The 8,329-nt window shown below is 39.4% G+C and overlaps 1 long non-coding RNA gene across 1 annotated transcript in view; it reads left to right on the forward strand.

Annotated features, from left to right (window-relative positions):
- The first annotated feature begins 649 nt into the window (after nt 1-649).
- The window catches only part of LOC125486238, a 20,897-nt gene continuing 13,217 nt past the window's right edge, over nt 650-8,329 (forward strand). Inside the window, exons 1-2 of the long non-coding RNA XR_007264925.1 lie at nt 650-770; nt 980-1,320. This is a non-coding gene — a long non-coding RNA (uncharacterized LOC125486238). The remainder of the gene's footprint in view (nt 771-979; nt 1,321-8,329) is intronic.

Below are 8,329 nucleotides of genomic sequence, written 5' to 3' on the forward strand. Positions count from 1 at the left end.
CTTGACAATGCCTTTGTGAAATAGTTTTGGACATTCTGTTGTGCGAAAGGCAAACTGCAAATGTGAAATGTTGTTACTGTATCATTTAGTGACCTGATTCCTGTTTTGCATTTTCTTTTGCCATGTATGTGCCTGCCTATAAACTACTTTGCTGCTTCTTTTTTATAATCTTTGATATTGAAATTTAATTGGTAGTATGGAATTTCATGCCTGCTAATTCATTGAGGGTATTCATGTGTTCATTCTGGGAGGTTTAAACACTGGTCAAAGGGAATTTACCAGAATGGATTGTAAAAATCGACAGAAAACCTACAACACTGGCCCGTGCTTGATCTAAGTTGGAGTTTTGTTTTTTTTTAGGAACCTTTTCCAAAATTACGAAAGAGAATCTTTTTACTTTTCTGGGTTCTTCTTTTTGCATCCGTTAATATTAAAACCCAATGAGATTTCAAAGTCTTCGTCCCATTCGAATTCCAGGAGTTAAGCCCTTGTAAATCCTATGAATTCATTCATGCAGTGTTTTGATCTGTGATCGGCACCACTCACTGATTATTAGTTACCCGTGCACATGCAAATCACATTGATTGGAAACAAAGTGCAGCTTTACTTTCTCTTCGAAGTTCTGCCGATAATTCTACCAGAAGGGCGCTGAGGTCTGTATTCAGTGACACTTCGCGCTAAGCGCTCTCTGGCATTGTTATGCAGCAACACCGGCCTCTGGTGTTTCATCGGCAGCTGGAAATAGAACGTGCGGCTTCAACAAGTTCAAGGTGAGAATAAAGTTGAAAGTTACACGTTTGCCATCCGAACCCAGCTCAATTTTAGAACATGGCTCTGTGGTTCCCATGGTGAACATTACTTTCAATTGGAAAAGCAGCAGCGACTGCATGTATGATTCACTCGTTACTTTTGCAGCTCTGTGGGGTGCTTCTTAGAAATTCTATGAATTGTTAATCATTCTTTTGGCCAAACTTTACAGGTTTTAACATTGCTCCGGTAGAGGCGGGATTCGATTATTACGCAGAGGAACTTCATAATCACACATTCACACAACACTTCCTGATATGATGCAGTGTGAGTCTGATCCCCACACGTAGGCTTTAGCGGAAAGCATGTGAAGTTTACAGCCTCAGGAAAATGTCAGAAATGCTTCGCAAATTAAATGGAGTTTGACTTTTTTTGCTTCAATGGAAAATGATGGACAATGTCTGCCTTTTATTGAACAGAAACAGAAGTTGCTATTCTGTCTTTTATAGATCTGACATACATTGTTGTTGTGGATTAAAAAGAGAATTACTGGAAACCCAGCAGAGGAAAAAGGTGATTTTAAATAACTCTTTTTGTAATATGTATAAATGATTTGTATGTGAACATAGGAGATATGGTCAGTAAGTTTGCAGATGACATCAAAATTAGTGGTGTAGTGGACAGCCAAGAAGATTACCTCAGAGTACAATGGGACCTTAGTCAGATGAGCCCATGGGCCGAAGAGGGGCAGAAGGAATTTAATTTAGATAAATGTGAGGTGCTGCGTTTTGGAAAGACAAATGAGGGCAGGACTTATACACTTAATGATATGCTCCTGGGGATATCGCTGAACAAAGAGATCTTGAGGTGCAGTTTGTATTTCCTTGAAAGCAGTGTCACAGGTAGGATAATGAAGAAGATGTTTGATGTGGTTGCCTTTATTGATCAATGCATTGTGTATAAGAGTTGGGAGGTCATGTTGAGGCTGCACAGGACATTGGTTAGGCCATTTTCGAAATACTGCATTCAATTCTGCTCTCTGTACCATAGGAAGGATGTTCTGAAACTTGGAGCATCGGAGTCTGAGGGGTAACCTTATAGAAGCTTATAAAATCATGAGGAGCATGGATAGGGTGAGGAGTCAATGTGTTTTCCCCAGGTTAGCACAGTCCAAAACTAGAGGACATAGGTTTAAGGTGAGAGGGGAAAGATTTTAAAGGGACTGAAGGGGCAACTTTTCCATGCAGAGGGTGGTGTGTGTATGGAATGAGCTGCCACAGGAAGTGGTGGAGTCTGGTTCAATTACAACATTTAAAAAGCATCTGAATGTGTCCATGAATAGTAAGTGTTTAGAGGGATGTGGGCCAAATGCTGGCAAATGGGACTAGGTTAATTTAGGATATTTGGTCGGCATGGACCAGTTGGACCGGTGGGTCTGTTACCATGCTGTACAGCACTATGACTCCATCACTCTATCAACGAGAATTCACATTTTACTCTGCACCTGTTTGGATTGCTGACTTCTCACTGACAAACACATGAAGGTCAGAATCAGGAATAAGTCATTTAGCCCTAGGCCTGCTATGCAATTTAACAGGATCAAAGTATTTTGTTGAGAACCGCAACTGCACATTCCTATTTAACCCATTGTTTATGAAGAATCTAACTATCTCGGTGTGAAAAATATTCAGAGATTTCACTTTAAACACCTCCTCAGTCACAGGGATTCAAGAGAGGAAAAAAAAATGCATCTCATCTCAGTGTTAAATGGACAACGTCTCGATTGTCCCAAAATTGGAAACACCCCCTCCACATCCAGCCTGCCAATCCCCTCAGAATTTAATATGTTTCAATCAAGGTATTTTAAGAAGGTTGCTTAGACCTTAACTTTTTCTTATTTTAAAGACAAATGTAAAGTTAACTGTTTCAGATGCAATTCATCTAGTAAAACTACTCAACATTGAGCAAAACTCAATTTATTCAAATACCTTAGTTAAAATACAACAAAAGAAAGAAGAACTTAGAATAACTTAACTCTAATGGAAAACTTAACAAAATCATAGATAAAGTAACTAATTCTAATTAACTGTTACAAAATAGTAACATTCCATGAACACACTCCTTGCCAGAAAGGCAAATTCAGAAATCAAATTTTCTCACATGCAGTGTCTGCTACAATGTCGAGTTGTAGCCGAGAGAGGGCAAGAAATAGCTTCTCCTTCTTCACAACTCTAGCAGCTTCTATGAAATCTGAAGACTAAGAAAAAGCTAGAAATCCTGGTCTGTAAGAGCTGGCCATACCGATCCAGGCTGCTTCTATTGTTCTAAATTTTAAGAAGCCCAAGGGCTCACAAGCAGTTTACATTACCACAGATTGCTTGTCACCTCTTGTTCAATCTCTCTCTTAAAAGAAACCAGGAGAAAATGTAACTCTTAAAGCCACAGAATCGTCACACTTACCTGGTTAAAAAAATGAAGCATCCATTTACAAAGATGGCTTCATTTTTAAAAGCCCTTGCTCTTATGCGATCACTACACTACAATAAATATGCATTACATTGACTCTAAGCAAACATTCACGATGATGGTCCATTTCATAGAGTCCCTACAGTGTAGAAACAGGCCTTTCGGCCCAACAAGTCCACACCGACCCTTGGAGCATCCCCCCCAGACCCATCCCCCTTAACCCACCCTAATCTACACATCCCTGAACACTTTGGGAAATTTAGCATGGCCAATCCACCTAGCCTGCACATCTTTGGACTGTGGGAGCAAACTGGAGCACCCGGAGTAAACCCACTCAGACACAGGGAGAATGTGCAAACTCCATACTCCACTGCCCAAGAGTGGAATTGAACCCGTGTTCCTGGAGCTGTGAGGCAGCAGTGCTGACCACTGATTCTGTGTTTCTTCCTGCCACCAAAATCCTGTGTTTCTTCATCAGTCGTGATAATGCATCAGCAATTACATTTTCTCGTCCTGCCATGTGTATAATTCTCAAATTGAATAGCTGCAATAATAAGTTTCAACTAAACAGTCAAGAATTTTTATCCTTAAATTTCTACAAATACTTTAAGGGTTTATGATGAGGATACACAATTGTCTCAGACATGTAACCTTGGCAACATAAGGATTGAAATGTAACACCAACAGCAAGCTCAAGATTTCCTTCTCAATTATGGAATATTTCCATTGATGATTATTCAGTATTTCCGGAAAAATAAGTGTAAGCTGAAGACGAACCTGAGTGTATCCAAGAATGTTCCTATCTTAAAAATTGAGTGATAGAGTAATAGATATGTACAGCACAAAAACAAATCCTTCCCTCCAACAGGTCTTTCTATCTTCACATCATCTTCTTTTAAGACTACAGCACAGAAATCGACAAAATCCTCATTGATAGCCACCTTAAATGGCTTTGCGTAATGAGCTGTGGCTAATACTGGGGCAATGTTGAACACAGCCTCAGGCTGTCAAATGCCTTCTGACACTCATCTGGCCACTGAAATTTTCTACACGTCTTCAATAATTCAATTAACGGAGCAGCCACACTGCTAAAAAATTGGGTACGTACTTCTGATAAGAACAACTCAATCCCAGCAATCATAGTAGCGCCTTCTTCATTGATAGTTCGGGAAATGCCAGAAAAATGTTTGTTTTCATATGCTGTAGGGCCGTTTCTCTATGTCCAATAACATGTCCCAGGAAAGTGACTTGGGCTTTTGTGAATTCACTCTTAGCTGGGTTTATCAACAATCCCAGCTCCCAAGGTCAAACGAACAATTCCAATAGATGCTGCAAATGTTCCTTCCATGTGTCACTAAAAATCACCAGGTTGTAGATGTTTAGCACACAATTGTGTAATTCAGAAATGACTTTTTTGCTTAGTCTTTGAAAAGAGGCTGGCATATTATGCATACCAAATTCCATGACTTTAAATTTTTTAGTCCATTTGGTGTCTGAAAGGCAAAATTGTCTTTACTCTTTCAGATAAAGGTAACTGCTGGTTTCCTCTGAGTAAGTCCCAATTTAGAAATATAAGTTTCTTATCCCACCTTCTCAATACAGTCTTCCAAACATGCAATAGGATATGAATCATACTTTGTAAGTGCATTGACTTTGCGATAGTCTTCTCATAATCATTGGGTACCATTTTGTTTTGCCACCATTACTTTGGATGAGTTCCAATCACTACAATTCACTTCGAGTATGTTGCCTTTGAGCACACGTTCAATCTCTTTTTGAACCTGTGCCAACTTTAGAGGGTTCAGTCTATAAGGATTTTGCTTAATTGGAACAGCATTTCCCATTTCTACATCATGCGTAATTAGATTAGTATTTCCCAGATTGTTCCCACATATCTCCCCATGCGATAGTAATAACTCTTTCACATCATTTTGATTTCCCGCTAGAAGATAACTATTATTTATCCCAATTTTTGAAAACTTCCTCATTAACCAATTTATTTTGAGGAGTGTCCAATTCTGAATCCTCTGAACCTGGTTTTTCACTCTGTTGTAATCGGTAACACATTCTCCTTTTGCTTTCCTTCCCTATCAAAATACTTTTTGAGCATATTCACATAACACATTCTGTGTGATTTCTTGCTATCTGGCCTTCTTATCAAATATTCACCTCACTCAATCTACTTTCAATTTGTTAAGGCCCACTAAACCTTGCTTTTAAGGGTTGACCTGCCACTGGAAGTAACACTTAAAAATTATGAATTTTTGATTTCTTGTCTGCTTACAATTCATCACATTCTGTGTCACCTTTAAATGCTGTCTAGCCAACTCACCTGCTGTATTTAATCTTTCCCTAAAATTTGACACATAGTCCAAATATGTGATCTCTGAACTCTGACTCACCAATTTCTCCTTAATTAATTTCAGTGGTCCTCTCAGCACATGCACAAAAACTAATTGAAATGGACTGAATTTGGTAGATTTGTTTGGTGCATACCATTTGTAAAAAGTACAAATGAAATTCCTTTGTCCCAGTCCCCTGGACAGTCTTGACAACAAGCCCTCAACGTGGTCTTTAAAGTTTGATGCCTCCATTCTAACACTCCCTGTGATTCTGGAAGGCATGCATTTGGTTTGGATAACACAATGTGGAGCTGGAGGAACACAGCAGGCCAGGCAGCATCAGAGGAGCAGGAAAACTGATGTTTTGGTTCGGGACCCTCCCTCAGAAATCTTCAAAAACCCATTTCTGAAGAAGGGTCCTGACCCGAAACGTTGGCTTTCCTGCTCCTCTGATGCTGCCTGGCCTGCTGTGTTCCTCCAGCTCCACATTGTGCCACCTCTGACTCCAGCATCGGCAGTTCTTACTATGTCTGAATGCATTAGATTTGAATTATTTTATTCCTAATATATCCATAACTTCCTTGAATAATTTTGGTGTAAAATTTGACTCTTGATTGATTCCGTAGGATCTCTACCTAAAACAAAAAATGGGGATTGGTATTTGCTGACCGTATTGGATGTGTTTAGAACATAGAACATAGAACATTACAGCGCAGTACAGGCCCTTCGGCCCTTCGGCCCTCGATGTTGCGCCGACCTGTGAAACCAATCTGAAGCCCATCTAACCTAAACTATTCCATTATCATCCATATGTTTATCCAATGACCATTTAAATGCCCTTAAAGTGGGCGAGTCTACTATTTTTGCAGGCAGGGCATTCCACGCCCTTACTACTTACTACTCTCTGAGTAGTTTACTAGATTTCCAGATGCCATTCCATTTTGCAGTATCATGGCTAATAGGATTTTAGAAATTTTGTACTAGATGCAGACTACCCACAGTGATACAATCAGATCAAGACCCTTGTAAAAGGTTCCTCAAATGTGGGAATGGGTATTAAGGGGGTTGGTTTTATCGCTGCCTGACATTTACCAATTACCTGACACATACAACATAACCGGCAAAATTCAACCACATCTTTATGCAGTCCAGGCCAAAAGAAATGTTTATGGATTTTGGCATGACATTTCCTTCTCCCAAATTAATTGCTGGTAATTCCTGGGCTACCCACAACATGTCCTTTCTATAATCCACTGGTAATACAACATGATGAACCTCTGCCAATTTCTGAATGTGTGATGGTCTCCATTATCTGGTCAGCCTGGACGAGTTGGAGCGAAGGATTTGTTTTTGTGCTGTACATATCTATTACTCTATCACTCAATTTTTAAGATAGGAACATTCTTGGATACACGCAGGTTCTTCTTCAGCTTACACTTTTTGATACATGTGTATCATCTTTCTGTTGCAATTCAGTTAACTTCTCTGAACTAAAAATATCCACTTTGTCCTCCACTTGTTCTCATTTTTTCTCAACCATTTGCTCGGACATGTTCTCTGATATTCATACTTCAACTTGCTTACCTTTATTCCTTGATTTTTCAACCTGGGGCTTTGTGACCTTGTTACGACACAGTCAGAAAAAATCCCGGGATATGTACCACAACATTTTAAATACTGCTGTATCTCATTTCAAATGTTTCTAAGGAATCGTTTTTTACAACATGCGAAAATAAAGAGAAACTAAACATAATCTTCCAACTATGAAGGAAATATCAAGTCAACAATTATTTAGGAGTTTTCAGCAACTGAATAGTCCATTTCCTAAATTGTGCTAGCGCTACTGCCACATCCCACATGGATGGTCTTATATTGGAGTATCCAATGAACCTCTTCCCATTGCATCACAACTCCCTTCACTTCCCACAAATTAACAGCCAATTTAGAATTTGATCTCTATCTCCCATCATCCTTATGATTCTTCATTTAAAACATTCCCCACCAGCCCTGTCCCCAAAACTAAATCCCTGCCACCCCTACAGCCTCACAAATTGAAGAACTCCAAAACTAACTTCTCTCCGGCCTTTCAAAATCTCTCCTTCCTCCTATATCCGTCTGGCCTTTAAAACATAACCCAGTTTGGGTTTATTGAATCCACTTTCTTTAGACTTGGTGTCATACTGCTGACTCTATATCTTGTCTTCTTGGAGTTAAAACAAAATCGTAAAAGGTTGATTCACATTAGGATGTAGTGAGAAATTTAGTGAATTGGGAACAATTTCATACAGAGTGTTCATCTAAACTGAAAGACAAGTAACTGCAATAAATTTGGTGCAGAAATACTAACTGTAGTCTTCAATCGGTCAAAGGTTAACTTCAAATAAAAACTAAAGAATTCAAGGAACTGCAGGTGCTGGAAATCAGAAACAAAATCAGAAATTGATGGGAAAAATTAGCAGATCTGATAGCATCTGTGGAGAGAAAGCAGAGTTAACATTTTGGGTCCAATGACCCTTCTTCAGAACAGATTACAGCTAGGAACACTTTGGTACATATACTGAATATAGGGTGGCAGGAGGGGTGAGGAATAAACAATAGGTGGAAATGTATCACAGAAAGAGAGAACAGCACTTGGGCAGACAAAGGAATGGCTAATGGTCACCCTGAGAGAATCAATAGCTGTTAATGGGTACCATTTGTAGCCGTCAATGGGTTGGTTGTGGTAGCGGCCTGTGTGATGACATGGCCTGTGTGATGACATGGCCTGTGTGATG

The sequence above is a fragment of the Rhincodon typus genome, chromosome 27 (assembly GCF_021869965.1).
Source record: "Rhincodon typus isolate 14 chromosome 27, sRhiTyp1.1, whole genome shotgun sequence".
Taxonomy (NCBI): Eukaryota; Metazoa; Chordata; class Chondrichthyes; order Orectolobiformes; family Rhincodontidae; genus Rhincodon; species Rhincodon typus.